General features: G+C 43.1%; 1 protein-coding gene across 1 annotated transcript in view; it reads right to left on the reverse strand.

Annotated features, from left to right (window-relative positions):
- Positions 1–22,707, reverse strand: part of EXD3 (exonuclease 3'-5' domain containing 3) — a 439,907-nt gene that overhangs the window by 406,079 nt on the left and 11,121 nt on the right. The window lies entirely within an intron of this gene.

A 22,707-nucleotide genomic window follows, 5' to 3' on the forward strand; every position in this document is an offset into this window, starting at 1 on the left:
CGAGGTCACTGCTGTGCTGCTCACTGTTCCACTTGCTGGAGGTTCTGACATGAGGAAGCAAAGTCCTACTTCTAACAACGAGTGACAGGGCAGAAGGCGGCATGGTAAGTCAGTAATAGGGCAGTATCTGCTGCAGGGAGACCAGGGGTCTCCAAACTGCAGCCTGGGGGCTGGATGTTGCCCTTTGCTTTTCGTTATCCAGCCTTTGGGCCACTATTTATTTCACTGAGACCAAGGACAGGTAACTATTCCTCCCACTGACACCAACAATGGGGCAGTTTTCCTCCCACTGATACCAAGAATGAAGCACTATTTCTCCCACTGACACCAATGATGGGGCACAATTCCTTCCTCTGACACAAATGATGGGGTAGTATTCCTCCCACTGACACCAACGATGGGGTACTATTCCTCCCACTGACACAAAAGAGAGGGAACTAATTCCCCCACTTATGAGGCACCATTTCCCCAGCTGACACCAATGATAGGGGGTTGGGGTGCTATTCTTCCCAATGACACCAATGATGGGGTGCTATTCTTCCCACTGACACCAATGATGGGGTTCTATTCCCCCCACTGACACCATTACTGAAAGTTTTTTATTTTTATTTACATTGACTGCCAAGCTTATGTCATTATTTACTCCCACCAAAGTCAGGGCATGTTCTACGCCCACTGGCCACAGTCCGGTCCCCCCAATACCTGAAGGGCAGTAAACTGGCCTTTTGTTTTAAAATTTTAGAGCCAATATTGGTGACTAGCCTTTTGCCCTGTGCCTGTCTTTTTTGTTTTATTTATTTTTTGGCAAAGCTTAAAAAGAGTTCACGTCCCCTTAAATAAACTTTTCATAAAAAATAAATGGTAGCTGCCATGTCTGTGTGTTGCACAGGTGTGCACCTCTAAAACTACCTTGCCCTATGGGTTCCCTTTAAACAGGTCATTCTGTAAAAAATGAGGCAGTGTTGTCCATAGTAACCAAATCCTTCAGATCATTCTCAAAACTGCTAAACAGAAATGACAGATGAATTCTTGGCTGGTCCTACAGCTGCATTTCTACCCACTGGCCCTCTGCATGGCAGTCACAACACACCTACCTGCCGATGTTCCTGGCTCTTTAAGGACACCCTGCAAACTGATGGTTAAAGAACACTACAGCCAAAGCACTCTGCTAGTTTTGACTGAAATCTCAAATAACACCAAACCGCATCTGTAATTCTTATTTTGCCTGACCCAACGTCGGTCATACCCCAGGCCCCGGCCGCGTGGGAGATGGGACAGCGCTAGACATAAACTCATTGTGTTCAGCAGCAGAGAGTCTTAAAACATCACAGATGGCTTCAGAGAAGTGATCCCCAGGGGTCCTGGCTACAGACTAAACACTGGGAGATATTAAAAACAGAAAATAGCTAAACACGCTGCGCCCCCCCTACACACACACACACACACACACACACACATCTCCGTAGAAGCAATGTGTCCTCTATATGTTCACATAGGAGGTTATTTTTTTGTTATGTGATCCCTTTAAATGAGCAGCAGTGATGGCGAAAGCAGGCACTTCGGCTGCATTCACACCTGAGCGTAGCACCTTTAAAGTGTTTTTTTGGCGTGACTTTGGTGCGTTTTTTTATGCACTCCTTGCAAATTTTTATATAGCATTTGAGCTTTGTTGTTTATTTTATTAGCCAATAGAGAAATATATGCTGCTGCTTCATTTGATTCTAGTTATTTCAGCATTTCCATTAGCTTTTTTTTTTTATGTATCGTTAAGGTAAGAGGTTACTTTTTTTGTTAGACCTCAGGCAGGACCAATATTGTGGAGACTTTTATAACAATGTTTTGGGGCTTGGTGTACTTTACAAGTTACACAAGCATATAGGAAGGCACCGCTAAGTGATTGCTTTTCATTGCTGCTGCCCATTTAGCACTTTTTACCAGATCACAAAATAATTAAAAATCGGAGCTTCAACCAAAAGGGGAAGCTCCACTTAATTGCCTCTTCCCCCTCCTCCGCTGCCATATTTGGCACCTTTCGGGGGGGGGGGGGGCAGGTACAAGGTTGACAGGTATCTGTCCCCACTTTCAGCTGATCGCTACAAGGCAGTCACCCAGAAGTTTGGCTCCTCTCCTCCTTCCCCCACGCGAAGTAGGGAACTGGCTGTGAAGCCACAAGAAATGGCGGCGGCAGCACCCGAGACCCGACAGAAAAATCAGCTTGGGTGAAGACACCGCTGGATTTGCTGACAGATAAGGGTTCTAAAAGTCAGCAGCTACAGTATTTTCTACCTTTTCGACGGCGGGAACATTCAACTGGACTTTTTCGACAGAACATCAGAAAACGTATCTGCAGTTCTGCGCATGCTGTTCCGACTTACAAACATATTCGACTTAAGAACAAACCTACAGTCCCTAAAGCCTCGTACACACGCATGGTTATCTCGGCAAGAACCAGCAAAAAAACTGCTGGCAGAGCTTTCTTACCGAGTAAACCATGCGTGTGTACGAGGCTTTGGATGTTTCTCGTCAAAAAAACTGCCCAGAACCTAGACAAGAAAAATAAAGAACCAGTTCTCTATTTTCTCGTCGTGAGATTCTTGGCAGTGTTTTCCTGCCGAGAAACCCGAGCGCGTGCATACTTACCTCTCCATGGAAACCCGTGCATGCTCGAAATGACTTTGACGCATGCGTGGCAGCTTCCAAGGCATAGGTAGGGTGAAGCAAGATGGCGGCGACGGCATCCAATGTGACAAACGCATGCTCGTCGTAGTCGATGACGTCACCGCGTTCGTGCCATTCAAAAGAACAGCGGTTCTTTCGAATGGCCCGTGTGTACACTCGGCCGGCAAGAGAATCTTGTCGAGAAACAGAATCAGGAGAAATTATGTTTTTTTCCTGACGAGATTCTGGGCCGTGTGTACAGGGCTTTACAGGGCTTTACCCGTTTGTAAATCGGGGAAAGGCTGTATAGTAACAGAGCAGGTGGTGTTTGGGGTTTAAACAGGTTACAGTGCTGGGTGAAACCCAGGAGGTAGTAACATTACGGGAAGGAATACTGGTGTGCGTGGGGGGGGGGGGGGTGTTTGTTTAACCATGCCTATTAAGCCCCTCCCACTGTTAAGTTTGGCCACAGCAACTTTCACTACAGCGCAAAAAAAAAAAACTTCCTAGATTCAAAGAAAATTTGTCAAGCCCTGGTGTATAGTATTATCACTGTATTAGTGTCACTGGCAGTTAGTCAGTACCCCCCAGCATCAGTTAGTGTCAGATTTTTTCCGCCGCACTATCGTAGTCCCATTAAAAGTCGCTGATGACCGCCATTAGTGTACACACACACACACACACACACACACACACACACACACACACCATAGTTTGAAGATGCTATAACTTTCATGCAAATCAATATACACTTATTGGGATTGTTGTTAATTTATTTATTTTACCAAAGACATGTAGCAGAATATATTTTTGCCAAAATTTATGAAGAAACTTGCTTATTTTTTTACTGGATATGTTTTGTAGCAGAAAGTAAAAAATATTGTGGGGGGGGGGGGTTCAACATTTTTGGTATTTTTTTCGTTTAAATTGTGAAAAATTAAAAACCCAGGGAGGTGATCAAATTCCACAAAAAATAAATAAAAATCCTTTGTGTGAAAAAAAAAAATGATATAGAATTTTGTTTTACAGCGTTACATGACCATGCAATTACCAGTTAAAGCAGTGCTAAATAGCAAAAAATTACCTGCATACGAAGGTGGTAAAATCTTTTGGAGGTCAAATGGGTAAACCGTCTTCAGGAATGCCCTGGTAGGCCTATATTATGTAAATATCGACTTTACTTTCAAAGTCAAGCATTGCCCCGTTTCACTCGTTATAAGGCTAACACTGTTACTTACGGTATGTATTTACAAAATATACACTAAAACAAGGTTTTTACAACATTAGTACGCATTGATGAGATTATTTGCATTAATTTGGATCCACATATACATATTGAGCTATCCAAAGACCAAAGTATTTAATAAAACTGTAAACTAAAGCGCTTCATAAAACTATAACATAAATGATTGAGCTTCTAAGACCCAGACAGACAAGTTCAGTAAGTAGAAAAACAAATTCCTGCAGGGGGAATGACTGAGGCCCCCTCGTCCGGTCCCCACATCACAGCCACAGGCAGATTGTATCTCTCATACAAGACAGAGAAGTGTTTGGTGAACTTGCGCCTCCCCACTGGGGGATACGTCTAGATCGACCCCATAAATCAGGCCCAAAAGACCTACGGTTGGCGCAGAACAAGCCTTCTGCAGAAGAGGACAAACCACACACAAGCATACAAAGACACGAAGCATGGAATTGAGATTAACCCCCGCATAATCAACCGACTTCAAGGAAAGGGGCTCCTAAGGGTCCTGCTTCAGCTATAATTTGGGGTGGGAATTTCAGGATTTAATTAACTATCAAGATGAGACATCAGACGGTAATGATAAAAACAAACTGAGAAAAAAAAAAAAAAAGGATTTGTGTTTGCCTGAAAAAGTGTTCTTCCGCTTTTACAATAAAAACCATATGTAAAAACGCAGCATATTTTTAGGCAGGACCCCAGACAAAATGATAACAACCTTGGTCAGATTTTTTTTTTTTTTTTTTTTTTCGGAACACTCTGTGTGGTTACTAGGAATGGAAGTTACAGGAAATCACCCCTTAGGGAGCACAGACAGGAAGAAAAAAAAAAAAAAAAAAAAAAAAAAAAACTGACAAATAGTTCTAACCTTCATCATTACCCAAAAAGCTAAAATAATAATTTCAGCAAGAGTTCCACGGAAAAGACAGGTGCACTTTAAAGCAAAGAGTGCTTATTCTTTTTACCCCTTTCCCCTGACCTACCCCTCCACACATGCATGCTTACCTTGATCTAATGGCTGCATCACTAGATGTAATTCAACAATGGAATCGCAGTCATCAGGTCAAGGTAAGTGACAGGAGGGCCAGTGGAACCCAGAATCCCATGGAAAGTACGGGATACCCTTGTTTCAGCCCCCCTATGCACCGCTTATGTCCAAGTCACCCTGTGCTATCCTGGCACAGGGTGACTGAGAAAATATTTCTTTGATTACTTAAAATGGAATAGTTATATGTGTCCACAATATCTCCCAGAATATATGTAAAGACTATTCTTGGTTTGTTTGATTCTGAACTCTACATGTTAATTGAAAGAGCTGATTGCATTGGCCTCTGTACAATGTAGGAGACGGGCCGAATTCCTTCTGGAGCTTCTGCTATTGTGAGAAGGTGTCCTGTGTGTATACTTATGAAAATGTATAATCTACTGTGTGAAGCTCGGTGGCAACAAGTCTGACCTGTAGTGAAATCCTGACGGGCACAGAGTCACATCGGCTGCCCTAAGGGATTAGTTAATTAGCTCATGTTAATTTATGTTACAAGTGTATTGTTAGAGTAATATCAGCAGGAGGGGGTGAACCCCCTCTTCTACTGTATATAAGACTTGTATTCTGGTTCTAATAAAGAGTCCATGTTCAGCAGACAAACAAGTATCGTCTCGTTGTGTGCTTGTGAGCAGTTGGAATATTTGATATCTATATCCAGACTGGGAGGAAGTGGTAAACGACGAAAGCATTCAAGCGGAGTGTGGGACGTTTCATTACCGTAAGTATGCACCTGCGCATTACAGTCCCATAGACTTCAAGAGGACCATCTCAGATTGTCTTTAGCCTCAGGACACAGCCCCACAGAAGTCTATGGGGCATTAATGTACAGGTGCAGCCAGGGCAGTGAAGACTTGCGGCACTAGGTGCAAATAATCAGAGATCGTGGCTGCCAGACCTCAAGAGAGAAGCATTTCCCCCCCTAAAATGTGTTGACTGGCGTTTTAAAATATAAACGGGAACAAATGATCAGTGACAAACCACAGAGAAGAACGGAGAACGTTCTTCAGCTCCTGTGACCCGATCGCCGCCGGTGTCCCGCGGGCGCGGAGCTTTGGACCGGGTCGCGAGCGTGCAGCCGGCGGCACTTAAAGGGCAACGTGCCTGTGCCCAGCCGTGCCAATCTTCCGACGTATAATCGGCGTTAGGCGATCCTTAAGTGGTTAAAGTGAAAGGAAACATGGAGATTAGCTTTACTAGGTAGAGTTCAACAAATTGATCCTACGCGTTTCAATGTAAGAAGCCTTCCACTTCTTCAGGGTTTGAGCAGTCTATGTTAACAAAATGCACTAGGGGAACTGCGTCAAGACTTGATGAAGACCAACGTCTCCTGGACAGTAAATGATCATTGGACAGGAAGTGCAGTGAAATCTCACATTGGGGGACACAGACATTTATAAAAGCCAGATGCTTAAATCTTTCCCCACTCTATACAAAGAAAAAATAAAGTTGGACTTTAATGGCTCATGTATTTATGATGATAGTCAGTTTCTATTTCTCTCCAACATACCATAATCTCTATAGTCTCACACCCCATCCTGTACAAATTGGAGACAGCAACACGAGAGAAAAAACACATCTGACAAATCATAATTGTCTCCGTCGCCAGAAAAATAGTTTCCTTTTGAGCTATCACTTCCCAAAAGGCAGAGATATGAGCAATCCCCTCCTCTAATAATAAAATTCATGCAGATGAAACACATTAAACTCTGCAACGCTGCCATGTCACATTCCAGCCGCATAAGCAACAAAGAAACAATCTGACAATAATAAGGTTAAAGGAAGAGTTCATTCCAAAAGACAATGTGGAAATTAACCCAGGTCACCACAGTAAACAATCTCATATGCTTGTCAGCGACTGCCGCTAATTTCAAGGGCTCTGGTCTAATTAAAGTGAAACTACTGTATAGACAATATTGAAGGATTATATCATTTCCAGTTATTAGTGCAATTCCGACACATTTATTGCTAAAAACTTCCCTTGTGTGCACAGTTTAACAAACTACCAGCCCTAAATTCATAGTAAATGGTACTAATTTGGGCTGGATTGGTGGCCATTAGAAAACAAGAGCCTGGTAAGGTTCTGAATTCTTAAGCCTCGTCCCCCATCCAGCTAAATGGAGGGAGCTCCAGCTGATTGACAGCTTTAGCTCTGTTCCTGTGTGTTGTGTGGAGGGGGTGTGTCTCTTCCCACCAATCAGCTGTTAGACCTCTCCTCAATTTGGCTCTCTGCCCCCTTTTTTCTTAACTCCTAGACAAGCTTATAAAATTCTGAAATTTGAACTGATGTAGTAAAGAGATTACTATCACCCAAGGATAATTTCTTCACTGGGTACAGGTGAAACTCGAAAAATTTGAACATTTTGTGCAAAAGTTCATTGATTTCACTAATGTAACTTAAAGGTGAAACTAAAATATGAGATGGACTCATTACATGCAAAGCAAGATAGCCCAAGGCGTGATTTGTCATAATTGTGATGATTATGGCTTACAGCTCATGAAAGCCCCAAATCCACAATCTCAGAAAATTAGAATATTACATGCTATCAATAAAACAAGGATTATACATAGAATATCGGACCTCTGAAAAGTAGAATCATGCATATATACTCAGTACTTGATTTGGGCCCCTTTTGCAGCAATTACTGCCTCAATGCGGCGTGGCATGGAAGCGATCAGCCTGTGGCACTGCGGAGGTGTTATAGAAGACCAGGATGCTTCAATAGCGGCCTTCAGCTCTTCTGCATTGTTCGGTCTCATGTCTCTCATCTTTCTCTTGCCAATGCCCCATAGATTCTCTATGGGGTTCAGGCTAGGCGAGTTTGCTGGCCAATCAAGCACAGTAATCCCACGGTCACTGAACCAGGTTTTGGTTCTTTTGGCAGTGTGGTCAGGTGCCAAGTCCTGCTGGAAAATTAAGTCGGTATCCCCATAGAGCTTGTATGCGGAAAGAAGCATGAAGTGCTCCAAAATCTCCTGGTAGATGGCTGCGGTGACCCCGGACTTAATGAAGCACAGAGGACCAACACTAGCAGATGACACGGCTCCCCAAATCATCACAGACTGTGGAAACTTCACACTGGACTTCAAGCATCTTGCAGTGTGTGCCTCTCCATCCTTCCTCCATACTCCGGGTCCTTGGTTTCCAAATGAGATGCAAAATTTGCCCTCATTAGAAAAAGAGGACCACTGAGCAACAGACCAGGTGTGTTTTTCCTTTAGCCCAGGTAAGACGCTTCCGACGTTGTTTGTTGTTCAGGAGTGGTTTGACAAGAGGAATATGACATTTGATGCCCATGTCCAGGATCTGTCTGTGCGGTGGCTCTTGATGCACTGGCTCCAGCCTCAGTCCCCTCCTTGTGAAAGTCCCCAACACTTTTGAATGGCCTTTTCCTGACAATCCTCTCCAGGCTGCTGTCATCCCTGCTGCTTGTGCACCTTATTCTTCCACATAACTTTATATTAATGTGCTTTGATACAGCACTTTGGGAACAACCAACTTCTTTTGCAATTACCTTTTGAGGCTTTCCCTCCTTATGGAGGGTGTCAATTATGGTTTTCTGCACAACTGTCAGGTCAGCAGTCTTTCCCATGATTGTGATTCCTACTGAACCAGACTGAGAGACCATTTAAAGGCTCAGGAACCCTTTGCAGGTGTTATGGGTTAGTCGATTAGAGTGGGACACTATGAGCCTAGAATATTACACCTTTTCACAATTTTCCCAATTTCTGAGATTGTGGATTTGGGGTTTTCATGAGCTGTAAGCCATAATCACCGGCTTGAGCTATCTTGCTTTGCATGTAATGATTCTATCCCATATATTAGTTTCACCTTTTAAGTTGCATTGGTGAAATTTTGCACAATATTAAATTTTTTCGAGTTTCACCAGTATATGTAAGGGTTTACACCCACTTTAAATACATGTCCCTGAGCCCCAACAGATGCGAGCCTCCTGTAATATTCTGCACAGCAGCACTTTCACAACAGGGAGAGGGAAGAACACTATTTTGAGCCAATAAGTGCTTAGTCTGTGCCAGTGTTCGAGAAATGCCCTTCGTCGAAAAAACACCCCCCCGATCGATCTGCGCATGAGCAGTACCAAACTTCACTCCAGCTGACATCTAGACTAGCTGGCGTGACGTCAACACAGTGCATGCGCAGATCGTCTGAGGCATTTTTCTACGGCAGACAGAATTCGGACGGACGGTATTCAAAGCTATGCAAGCAGCAGAGGGAGAATGCACTTGTCACATGCTGCCTCGAGGCACTACTAGAACATACTGTATTTAAAGTGGTTGTAAACCTCAGACATTAAGATGAACAAAACATATCCCTCTACAGTGTGTACTTTTTCTCAATTAAAAGCACCAAGCGTCATTTGCGTCTCATGCTGAGGAACAGAGCAGCAATCACTTCTGACAAGTTTTCCTGGTACCAAGAGAAAAATGGTGACAGCCTCAGCTCTGTGGAAGGGGGGGGGGGCGTCTTTTCCCTCCAATCAGCTGTCAGACCTCGCCTCAATTTGGGGGGGGGGGGGGGTCAGCTTCAAATAGTAAACAAAAGGCAGTGCACTAACCAAGCACTTTCTACAGAGTGGTTAGCACTTACACCTAGCAGTACTGGAGTTGCCAGTTTGAATCCCAAGCACGACACTACTACATGGGGTCCCTCCAGGAACTCTGAGTTCCTCCCACACGCCAAAGATGTGTGTATAATGTATGTATAAATGTGAGGTAGGGACTTGAGGGCAGGGACTGATGGGAATGCACAATTTATTATATATCTATCTATATCAAGCACTGCAAAAAATTGTACTTTAATATGTTAAAGTACATATGAGATTTTAGCACTCCGTTTTTTACTAAATGCTAAAATGTTTTTAAATATCTACACAGCTGCATTTGCATTGAGCTTTAACTTAAAGTGATTGTAAATGATCACCTTGTAAAACAACCCATTCAGTTTAAAAAAAAATGAAAGGCAAAACATTTTTGTTTTGATATTATTAAAAAGTGTTTTTTTTGTTTTTGTGACATTCCCACTGTTCTCTTCTGCATAAGAGCTGGGGGGAGGCGAAGCAGCAGCACATGGGTCTTCCCAGTGAATAGCTGTGCAGCAGGGGCATATTAGGACAACCTACAAAATTTGTGAAAGAATGGGAATGCCCCCTACTTAAACAATGTATTAGGACAAGTCTGATCATTGGAGGAGAGCACACAGAGTTCCCAGCATTGCTAAAGAACTGACCAGGTGTGCTCTCTTGCTGTGCGGTCAGTTTTTAATAGGAAAGCAGAGGGACTGTCAAGAACATCAGGGATTTCACACAATCACAATCACAAGGAAGCAATACAAAGAGAACGGGATACTTTCTCATAGAAGTGCATGGTACAGCAGCCACATATCAGAAATATGAAGTGTTGGGGTAACAAACGGTTTAAAGTAATTTTTTTGATGCAACAGTATTTCTACCATAATGACTGTCTTCTGTGCACGTCTATAAATTTCCCTTCTAGAGGCTGCATTTCACTGCCATTACTCAAGAGCCGTACATACCGGCAGAATATTGGGCGGCATTTAGCCCATGTGTACAGCAGCCGGTCTGACAGAAGCCGGGTGTTCAGCTGGCTTCTATCGAAGGGGCATGATCGAAAAAGGTCTGCCGACCGGCACCCAATCAGCGCTCTCACCTAATAGTTGCTAGAACTGACCAGTGTGTTCTGGCAGGGGAGCTACCCCCATCAGAATGCAATAGCTTAGCGGTGAGATCGTTGTACCAACATTGGGAAGTTAGTACAGCGGGTCCGCTCAAGCTCTTCAGTTTTATTTTTTCCACTCAGCCCAATGGGTTAAAAAAAAATAAAAAATTATGGCCAGGATTCATGTAGAACCGCGTATCTTTGTGCGGGCGTAACGTATCCTATTTACGTTATGCCTCCGCAACTTTGACACGCAAGTGCCGTATTCTCAAACCAAAGTGGCGGCAACGTAGCGTAAATAGGGCGGCGTAAGCCCACCTAATTCAAATGTGGTAGATGTGGGCGTGTGTTATGTAAATTTAATGTGACCCCACGTAAATGACGCTTTTTACGAACGGCGCATGTGCCGTCCGTGAAAGTATCCCAGTGCGCATGCTCCAAATTAACCCACAAGAAGCCAATGCTTTTGACGTGAACGTAAATGACGCCCAGCCCTATTCGCAAACGACGTAAAATTTTCAAAATTCGGCGCAGGAACGACGTCCATACTTAACATTGGTACGCCTCATATAGCAGGGGTAACTTTACGCTGGGAAAAGCCTAACGTAAAACGGCGTATCTGTACTGCGTCGGCCGGGCATACGTTCGTGAATTGGCGTATCTAGCCGATTTACATATTTCTAGGCGTAAATCAGCGTACACGCCCCTAGCGGCCAGCGGAAATATGCAGTTAAGATACGACGGCGTAAGAGACTTACGCCGGTCGGATCTAATACAAATCTATGCGTAACTGATTCTAAGAATCAGGCGCATAGATAGGACGGCTCGGAGTTACGACGGCGTATCTGGAGATACGCCGGCGTAACTCGTACGAGAATCCGGGCCTATATATTTTAATATTATTATTAAGAATAATATGGATAGTGTGTACCAGGCTTTATTCTCCCACATCAACAATTGCATAGCCATTATGCAGCACTGACAAGCAGTGAACAGAGCCTAGTGGCCATATATGGCAGCTCCAATTTACATAGAAACTAGGCCTCCAAAACATAGATTCATAGGATATATCTGTTCAGGTACTTTGATTTATAAATCCAAATATGATAAAAGACTAAAGTATAAAAGACTAAAGTATCCTTGTAAAAAGTAGGATCAACCCCATATTTACCATGCGGTCTGAAACACACCTTACAAATAAATAAAAAAAATAAAAATAATATTGGGTATGTGAACAAATGTGATCCAGACAGAATTTGAACCTAGTATTCACAAATCAATGGTACACTATAGTTTTCTCCAACAGATCCCCAGATGGGACGATAACCCATCACTTTGAAACATTTAATGTCTTGCAATGATAAATTTTGGGCTTGCTCCATTCCTGGATTTTCTACATTCTCTAACTGCTGCAGACACACAGAGCCAAAAGGATACCTGGAGATGACAGGGGCCACGCTTTAATGGTAATACTATATACGCTCACAACATCCTTCTCTGTTTTATGGCAGAGGTTGATCCCCTGCTAGAATCTCACTGATATACAAGACCCTTGCAACAGGATTTCTCCTAGCACCAGCATAGATGTCATTGGTTGACAGATTGGCTTAAAGGAGTTGTAAAGGAAAACATTTTTGCCTAACCACTTCCCGCCCGGTCAATAGTGAATTGAAGTCTGGGAAGTGGTTGTGTAATCCTGACGGAAGGTCTATTGACGTCCAGCAGGATAACATGCCGGCGCGCACCCGATCGGTAATGCGGGATGTCAGTCTGACACCCTGCATCTCCGATCTCGGTAAAGAGCCTCTGACAGACGCGAGTAGAGTAGAGCCGATCGGCGGCTTTTCTGACAGGGGGGGTTCGCACTGATTGTTTATCAGCGCAGCCCCCCCTCGGATGCTCAAACTGGACCACTAGGGAAGCCACCAGGACCACCAGGGAAGGGGGCAACATGTGGATGGCCAGGTACATCCCCCATGGCTATCCACATGTAAAAAAAAAATTACAATAGATGCCAATCAGTGCCCACAAATAGGCACTGACTGGCAACATGGGCACTGTCAAATTAGTAAATAAATAAGTGATGCCCAGCAATGCCATTAGTGCCACCCCTCAGTGCCCATCCATACCCAGTGCCCACCTATCAGTGCCCATCTGTGCAATCCATAAGTGCTCATCAGTGCTGCCCATCAGTGCCACCTATGAGTGCCCATCAGTGGCACATACCAGCGCCGCCTATCAGTGCCACCTCATCAGTTCCCATCAGTGCCCGCAATTGAAGAAGAAAACGTACTTATTTACAAAAAAAAATTAACAGAAAAAAATAAACTTTATTTTTTTCAATATTTTCGGTCTTTTTTTAGTTGTTGCGCAAAAAATAAAAACAGCAGAGGTGATCAAATACCACCAAAAGAAAGCTCTATTTGTGGGAACAAAATTATAAAAAAAATAGTTTAGGTACAGTGTAGCATGACCACGCAATTGTCATTCAAAGTGCGACAGCGCTGAAAGCTGGAAATTGGCTTGGGCAGGAAGGTGCGTAAGTGCCTGGTATGGAAGTGGCTAAAATTAATGTCTGCAAGGTAGAAAGAATAGTGTAATGATTCTGTTAAAAAAAAAAACTAGTAAATACCCATTAAATTCCTTCATCTATATCACCTCCGGCGTTCTAGTTTCTGTTCTCTCATTCACTTCCTGGTTTGCGGCGCTCGTTCATGTAAGAACTACATTTCCCAGTATGCATTGTGGCACACCCAGTAATTCACACCTCCTTGAAGTCTCTAACATGTAGAGAGCGTCCTGCCACACAGATGTAGTTCCCAGGAGGGGGTGAGCACGTCACTGACCACCGCAGTAAAGCCTCCCTTCACGGTGGTCAGTAACAATCAGACAAGCAGGAAGTGAACAGAACAGAGAAGAAATAGAGCAACTTCTGAGCAAAAACGAAACAACGAGGAAGTGAAAAGAGGAATGTCCGCAGGTAAAGGATGCTTATGAAAAAAATAAAAATAAATTCCTTTACAACCCCTTTAAAGTAAAAAGATACTTGTGTTTATAGATACATTTCTATAGAGAATAGGGGAGCACAATAAAGTAATCCTGTGCTCCGGGCCATCTAGTGGCTATTGAGAGGAATACATGTAGAGTCACTAAGGGTGCACAATTGTACACAGTACTGATGTTTGAACATTAGTATTCCTGGGCGATTTTTCAGGCGTTTATTTTGCACCTATTTGCGTGTACGTGCATAAATAAAAATTCTACCTCCCACAATGCAATGTTTTATTGAGAACTGTATGGTATGCGCATATGCACGTATTTGCACATATAACATACTGATCGGCAAGTCAACCATATACATATTTTATAAATAAATTATACACATCTGAAAAAAAATTAAAAATAAATAAATAAATAAAACACTGAGTTTTTAGGCAGCAGTGTGTTGAAGATGACAAAATGACTATTAGCCAAGTACTGTGTCACAGATGACCTACTCATTGCACCCAACGGTCTGTTAATAAGACTCATTCATGATGGTTTTGGTATCGGCAACAAGGACTTTATTTAGGCAATTACTGGTGCAAAAAAAGAAAGAAAAGAAGGTTAGAGGATAGATGCACACACACACACACACACAGGATAATCTCAAATGTGTTTATGTTTATTAGGCCCCTTTCACACGGACCGATCAGGTCTGCCAGTTTTTTTTAGGTGGACCTTATCGGACCATCCATTGCTCTTTATGGAGTGGTAAGAGTCAGTGGACATGTGTCCGTTGACACCCGACAAACGTCCGATCCAATCTGATAAAAACATATGGATAGGGATCTGTTCCCCATCCATCTAGTGGATCGGAACAGATGACAGTCACATGGAAATTGACAGGCAGTCTGTTTCCATCTGACAGCCCATAGAGGACAGCGGGCCATGTCTGTGTACATGTCCGCTCTGCATCACCGCAGTGGACACGGACCCGTCATCCACTTGCTCAGCAGGGATCGGTGAAGAGATCCCCGCTGAGCAGGCCTGCATAAATTGACAGCACTATAAATAAAGAGGCTTTACTGATAGTGATGTCCATTTATGCAGCGCTTTACATATATATTGTACCCGGAGGAAACACACGAAGGCACAAAAACATACAAACTCCAGGCAGGTAATGTCATGGTTGGGAGTTGAACACACGACCCTAATGCTGCTAGGCAGAAGTGCTAACCAATTAGCCACTGTGTTTAACAGAATTCATCTACGATTGGTTCTACCAATTTGGATGTAATCTGAATGTATTGTTTAAAAGGACAGACTACATTGGTTGTCTAGTAATTTGCCAAACACAGATGAAAATCTGACAGTGCGTGCTGTTACGTCGCAAAATAAGTTCAAGCTCTATAAAAGAACAGATAAATAAGTCAACCTAGGCCATCAATGGTGTAACATAAGTGAAAGGCAGACATATCAAGTTGTCCCATGGAGAACTCGAGACCTCCAATCAAACCGTGACAATTTGTGATACTCTGCTGCCATCTAATGGTGAAATTAAAGACCACCTTTGGCCTAATAAAAAAAACAAATTGTTTTAGAAGAAAACTATATATAGTGTAAAAACAGTTTTTCTCATCCTTATTTTTAATCAAAGCACCCTTTAAAATGATGCACAGTCAATACACCCTATTATAAAAGGTTTAAAACTAAAACTAAATAGTTTTACATAAATGCAACAACATCCTCCTTATCAACCGGCGACATCATTGGTTGTTATGACCCCGATAGCTAGAAAGTTGTAAAGGTGCACAATGAAAACCTGTGGCTTTGTATACAGTGCCTTGAAAAAGTATTCATTCTCCTTTCCACATTTTGTCATGTTACAACCACAAATGTAAAGTTTATTTTGTTGGGTTTTATTTTTATGCGATGGACCAACACAAAGTGGAAGGAAAATTATTTTTTTTTTTTTTACAAATAAATATGTAAAAAGTGTGGCGTGCATTTTGTATTCAGCCCCCCTGAGCCAATACTTGTAGAACGACCTTCCTCTGCAATTTCAGCATCAAGTCTTTTTGGGGATGTCTCTACCAGTTTTGCACATCTAGAGAGTGACATTTTTGCCCATTATTCTTTGCAAAATAGCTCAAGCTCTGTCAGATTGGATGGAGAGCGTCTGAACAGCAATTTTCAATCTTCAAAAACAGGGGGGGGGGGGGGGGGGGAATGCTGCATATGTAAAAACAAATGAAACATATTTTACACTCAAACAAATATGAAGCCAAAATAAATAAACCTTAAAAAGGTAAAGTGCTGAGTGCAAAAAACATGCATAAACGAAAAAAAGTCCTCAAATAGAACGTTGTCTTCAATATTGCAACAATGTATTCATGTGCAAACAGCAACATAAAGTGCCAGTGCTGGTGTCAAGTTGCCAACGTGGATATCAAATAGGATAGTGCTCCTTTTCCCCTTGTGATTAGCGGGGATGTCCCCTTACCTTACTGCTGTAAGGTAACCGCATATAAAGATCTTTCTAGGTACAAGCGGCATAGACTCCAGCCGTTTCCTGGTGAGGCGTCTCTTGATACTGTTTAACCTAGGTCTCTAAACAGAGTCTCCCTGTGGGGCCCCGTCTGATATATCAGCAGTGATACTCACAAAAGGGAGATGCATATGCCAATGGTGTATTAGTTTAAAATATTTATTGATGGAAAAAAAAAAAAAAAAAAAAATCAGGGTACTCACAATAAAATGAATTAAATTCAGCATAAAACGAGCAGCATGCTCACACACGTCACCTCCGGTGCCTCTGGTGTCTCAACGCGTATTCGTCACGGTCACGTGACTTCATCAGGAGTAACTAGAGGCGTAGTGGAGGTGTCTTAAGTATTGGTGAACATACTCCATGTATCCAATTTTCAATCTTGCCACAGATTCTAAATTGGATTTAGGTCTGGACTTTGACTGGGTCATTCCAACACATGAAAATGCTTTGATCTAAACCATTTCATTGTAGCTCTGGCTGTATGTTTAGGGTCGATATTCTGCTGGAAGGTGAACCTCCGCCTCAGTAGTCTCAATTCTTTTGCAGATTCTAACAGGTTTTCTTCCAAGACTGCTCTGTATTTGGCTCCATCCATCTTCCCATCAACTCTGACAAGCTTTCCTGTCCCTGAAGAAAAGCATCCCCACATCATGATGCTGCCAGCACCATGTTTTACAGTGGGGATGGTGTGTTCAGGGTGATGTGCAGTGTTAGTTTTCCGCCACACATAGCGTTTTGCTTTTAGGCCAAAAAGTTAAATTTTGGTCTCATCTGACCAGAGCACCTTCTTCCACCAACTGCAAATGAGATTTCTTATGGCCTTTTTCTTCAACCTTTCCATTGAGCCCACTGGACTTCTTCATACAAGTGAGAAAGTGGTTACACAGCAGAGAATCATTTGACAAGAAGCTGTATTTCTTTAATGTATACCACATATGTCAAACAAGGTACGTGGGGCAAAATCTGGCCCGCAGGGCCTTGTCAAATTGTCCCTCAAACCCAGTTTTGCAGTTGGAACAAGGCAGAACACCATTCCACCACCTCCGGCTCCCACTCCCTGCTGTCACTTGTAAACATAGAACAGATCACTGCAGGCACTCACAGCAGGGCACGGCGGGGACAGATCGCCGGAATCAGAGAGAGAATAATCTCCCTGCAAGGTGATGCAGAGTCACATGAGGGGGGGGGGGGTACTAGAGGAAGGCCAGGTAGGAGAGAGTGATGCAAGGACATTTTGGAGGGGGGGGGTTGGTGCTGCATACTGTGCATAGTTCACCCCTAAACCCTACACTCTTTGGGTAGCTCTCTCATTCTCCCTATATTCCTTTTCAGATCATTCTGCTTAGGAATACTTTTGCACCAATTTACCATTCTGCCAGGTATGATTGCTTCATCTGCCACATTTTTCATTATACATATCATCATCCCCCTTCATGCTTTCAACAGAAATATACAGTGCTTTGCAAAAGTATTCAAAAATGCATTTAAAATGCACTGTTTATTGTGAAAATGACAGTTGCAGTTTGGGAGTTAACCACAGGGGGCGCCGATGGGGGTTATATGTAACCTCATGGGTGTTTACAACTGTAGGGGGGTGTGGCTGTAGGTGCGACGTCATCGATTATGTATCCCTATAAAAAGGGATCACATGATCGATGACGCCGCCACAGTGAAGAACGGGGAAGCCGTGTTTACACACAGCTCTCCCCGTTCTTCAGCTCTGGGACCGATCATGGGACCCTAGCGGCGATCGGGTCCGCGGGTCCCGCAGGGCCCGGAGCTTCGGACCAGGGCGCGCGCCTGCGACCCACGGCTGGACAATAGCACAGCACGTACCTGTACGTGCCCAGCCGTGCCATTCTGCCGACGTAAATGTGCAGGAGGCGGTCCTTAAGTGGTTAACATGGATTATTTGCATCATTTAATTTACAGAACATGCCCACAACTTTGAAGATGTATTGTTTTCCCTATTGTGAAGCAAATAGGACAAAATAACAGAAAAAGTCAATGTGCATAACTATTCACCCCCTAAAGTCAATACTTTGTAGAACCACCTTTTGTGGCTATCACAGCTCCAAGTCGCTTTGGAGAAGTCTCTATGAGCTTGCCACATCCTACCACTGGGATTTTTGCCCATTCCTCCTTGCAAAACTGCTCCAGCTCCTTCAAGTTTGATGGTTTGTGCTTGTTAACAGCAATCTTTAAGTCTGACCACAGATTTTCTATTGGATTGAGGTCTGGACTTTGACTAGGCCATTCCAACACATTTACATGTTTTCCCTTAAACCACTCAAGTGTTGCTTTAGCAGTGTGTTTGGGGTCATTGTCCTGCTGGAAAGTGAACCTCCGTCCTAGCCTCAAATCACTCACAGAGGGGTACAGGTTTTGCTCAAGAATATCCCTGTATTTAGCACCATCCATCTTTCCCTCAACTCTGACCAGTTTACCAGACCAGACTGCTGAAAAACATCCCCACAGCATGATGCTGCCACCACCATGTTTCACAGTGGGGATAGTGTTCTTTGGGTGATGTGATGTGTTGGGTTTGTGCCAGACATAGTGTTTTATTTGATGGCCTTCCTCCATACATTTTGAGAGTCTCCCACATGCCTTTTCGCAAATTCAAAACATGTTATTTTATTTTTTGCTGAAAATAAATGACTTTCCTCTGGCCACTCTTCCATAAAGTCCAACTCTATGGAGTGTACGGCTTATTGTTGTCCTATGTACAGATACTCTAGTCTCTGCTGTGGAACTCTGAAGTTCCTCCAGGGTTAGCTTAAGAGTCTGTGCTGCCTCTCTGATTAACGCCCTCCTTGCCCGGTCCATGAGTTTTGGTGTACGGCTGTCTCTTGGCAGGTTTGCTGTTGTGCAATGTTCTTTCCATGTTATGATAGATTTGATCCTAGGGATAATCAACGATTTGGATATTTTTCTATAACCTAACCCTGACTGTCATAACAACCTAACATTGTCCCTTACTTGTTTGGAGAGTTACATGGCAGTGTTTGGTTAGTGGTGCCTCTTGCTTAGGTGTTGCAACCTCTGGGGCCTTTTAAAAAGGTGTGTATAGGTAATGACAGATCATGTGACACTTGGATTGCACACAGGTGGACATCATTTCACTATATGACTTCTGAAGGGAATTGGTTGCACCAGAGCTCTTTATGGGCTTCATACCAATGGGGGTGAATACATATGCAAATGCCAATTATCATTTTTTTATTTCTAAAAAATAGTTTCATGTATATATTTTTCAAAATTTTACTTCACTAACTTAGACTATTGTGTTCTGATCCATCACATATAATTCAAATTAAAACAACATTGAACTAAAGGCTGTAATGTAACAAAACAGGTAAAAAGCTAAGGGGGTGAACACTTTTGCAAAGCACTGTATTCCTTTCATTGAACAGGGTTATTTTTAGGTCATGTTTTTTTATTTATTTTATTTTAGTAACAGCAAATTTGTATGAGTCTGCTTGTCTCACTGCAGCCAACTGCATTTCTAGAAGTTGAAACATTTGTATCTTTTTGGACAGATCACATCCAGCCAGCTGATGCATTTTGTGTTACTTTTTGTTACACTGTGAACTTTGTGATTTTTCTTTAACAGCCTCTTATCTTGCGTCTAAGGCCCCTTTCAGACTGGGGAGGGAGGCGTGGTGGCGGTAGAACGCTAAAAAAAGCGGCGCTATACCACCGGCATTGCCGCGGGAATCAGCTGCTATCGGTGCGGTATTAACCCCCGCTAGTGGCCGATAAAGGGTAAATACCGCCCGCAATGCGCCTCATATATATATATATATATATATATATATATATATATATATATATATATATATATATATATATATATATATATATATATATATATATATAAAAATTTGAGAGATGCGGGGTCAATAAGGTTGTAATGCATGAGATCGAAAAAAAAAAAAAAAAAACACAACACAAGCTCATGCTTACCAGCCGCGATTACAGCTTTGTTTACAATCGCAGCCCGGACGCGACGTCATAACGTCGCGCCCGGGCCTCTGACAGTCATAGGGATGACTGGTGATCACCTGGTCACCGGAAATCTCTATGTCGTCATCTGGCGGCGGGCGATTCTTTCTCCGGGGTCCACATGGGCACGGGAGAGCCTGGAGAAGCACCAAATGGCGGCGGGAGGGGGATGTCCCCTCTTGTCGCCTGTAAGAACAATCAATCGGCGGAACTGCAGCTTCCTTTTATTTTCACTTTAAAAGCTAACCCCACTTGCTGTACATACTTGCCTTACCTCTGCTCTCACACATCACTATTTGGTTACCTGGTGTGAGGGAACGTTAGACCTGTGTAAGCCTCAAGTCATGACTTTCTCCCTACCCCATGTGACAGTGCAGGCCTGGGCAGCCAATCACTAACGCTGTCACATACGTGGGAAGGAGTTGCATGCTCCCCATACCCAGAAGTATCATCAGTTGAGCTCAGCAAGAGAAAAGTGAAAAAAGGGAGTATGTGTTAATGGTAGGGGTGCACATCTTCACTAGTCTCACGAGTCGATTATCTTGTCCACAATTCGATTTGATTCCGTGATGCATCAAGATTACTGAACAAGTGCGCATGGTTAAAAACTTTTTATCCAAAAATTCAAGCAGTCAGAAAAACTAAAATGTTTTCCAGTGGTAGAGGGATGGTGGGATAAGAGGCATGGTGGCATCAGAGCCATGGTGGGATGGTGTGTTCAGACTGGCACGGTGGGGTCAGACCGGGATGGTGGGATGGGGCAGATGGGTGATGGTAGTGGGGGAATGGAATCGGTGACACTTGCACTCACCTGCTATTAGTGTCACTCCTCCTCCATGCTGCTCAGTGCATTTTACATCTTCAGATGCCTCCAGCGAAGCCTCTCCTGATGTTGGGTCTCCTCAAGCTCCTCCCCCTGTACTGTACTGGCTGTCAGCTCATCAGCTGACTTTCTGATTTATCCACCATGCAGGCTCAGCCTCTGTGTTTCTCCTGAAGAGGCAGAGCACTTCACTGAGCGACGCATGACGTCATCAACAATCGATTCGGCCGACTCGCTGCATCGGTAACATCTATATCACGATGCTGCGATTATATTCAACACCCCTAGTTAACGGTCCCCCTCTATAGTGTGTACTTGTCTCAAGAACATAAAACGCAATTTCTGTCTGCTGTTTCATTCCTCTGCTATCCGCATTAATCACGTCTGACTTGTTTTCCTGACACCAAGAAAAAAAAAAAAGGTGACAGGGATTACAGCTCCAGGGGGTGTGTCCACTTCCTACAAACAGCTATCAGAGCTCTCCTCACTGGGCTCTGCAGAGTGCAATTTCGCCCCTTTTTTTCTGAAAGCTCAGACAAGCTCTGTAAATTCTGGACCTTGAATGAATGTAGAGAAAAGAAAACCGCATATAAACAGGTACCACTTATGTAGGAGGATTTGTTTCACACCTGTGTATCACCTGAGGCAAGTCACTTCATTGGGTATATGTACAGGTTTACAACTACTTTAAATACAGCTGCAATGTTTCCTCGACATTAACAGTCACTGACCGCTTTCGTGTGTTTACAGGAATAGTAAAAGTTACAGACTCACCAGGGACATTACCGGACCCTCTTATGTCTAAAATCATCCTATGTCCACTAGGGGCATAGGATGACTGAGAAATGATATCTTGGACTACCTGAGATGGGCCAGTAATGATTATCCACAATATATTCCATGATATCCTTAAAGAACTAATTACCGTTTGTTGATTCTGAACTCAACATGTTAATTGAAAGATGTTAATGTCATCACCTCCAGCGACCTGGCTGCCTGTGTAATGTATATTGAATCCAGACTAACTTCTAAGGATCTTTCATTGTGGCTTGTGCTAACTGACCCTACTATTGTGTGAAGATGTCCTGTGTTTACACTTATAATGTGTATTGTATAGCAGGTGAGCGGAGATGGGACGTCTACTCTGACAGGTCATATCTCGGAGTCACCTCGTCTGGGTAAATGATTAGTTAATTAGCTCATGTTAATTTATGTTCTGGTTACCTCCTCTTTAAACTGTATATAAGGTTGCATTCTTGGTTCTATTAAACACTCCATGTTTAGCACACAAACAAGTCTTGTCGTGTGTTGAGAGCAGCTGGAATATCTGATATCTATATCCAGACTGATAGGAAACAGTATATGACGGAAGCACTCAAGAGTGGGACATTACGTTACAGAAAATTTCTAGAGTTAACCATAGCAAACAGTCAGCTTTGTGCTTATATATCCTGTTCACAACACTGTGTTAAATGGGTGGGTTGCAGTGTGTTTTACGTAAAAATTTGAACATGCTGCATTTTTACACCATGCAATTCACTGCATCACAGCACATTACAATGAGCCGTGGTGCACAGATTAAAAAATAAAATAAAAAAATACAATAGAAAAAAGGTAAACAATGTCTTTTGTTTTAACAATGCAAAGCATCGTCCCTATACAACAGACATGAGATCGCACCTATATAAGCATGCGGGCTGGTA

Source organism: Rana temporaria, chromosome 9, assembly GCF_905171775.1.
Source record: "Rana temporaria chromosome 9, aRanTem1.1, whole genome shotgun sequence".
NCBI lineage: Eukaryota > Metazoa > Chordata > Amphibia > Anura > Ranidae > Rana > Rana temporaria.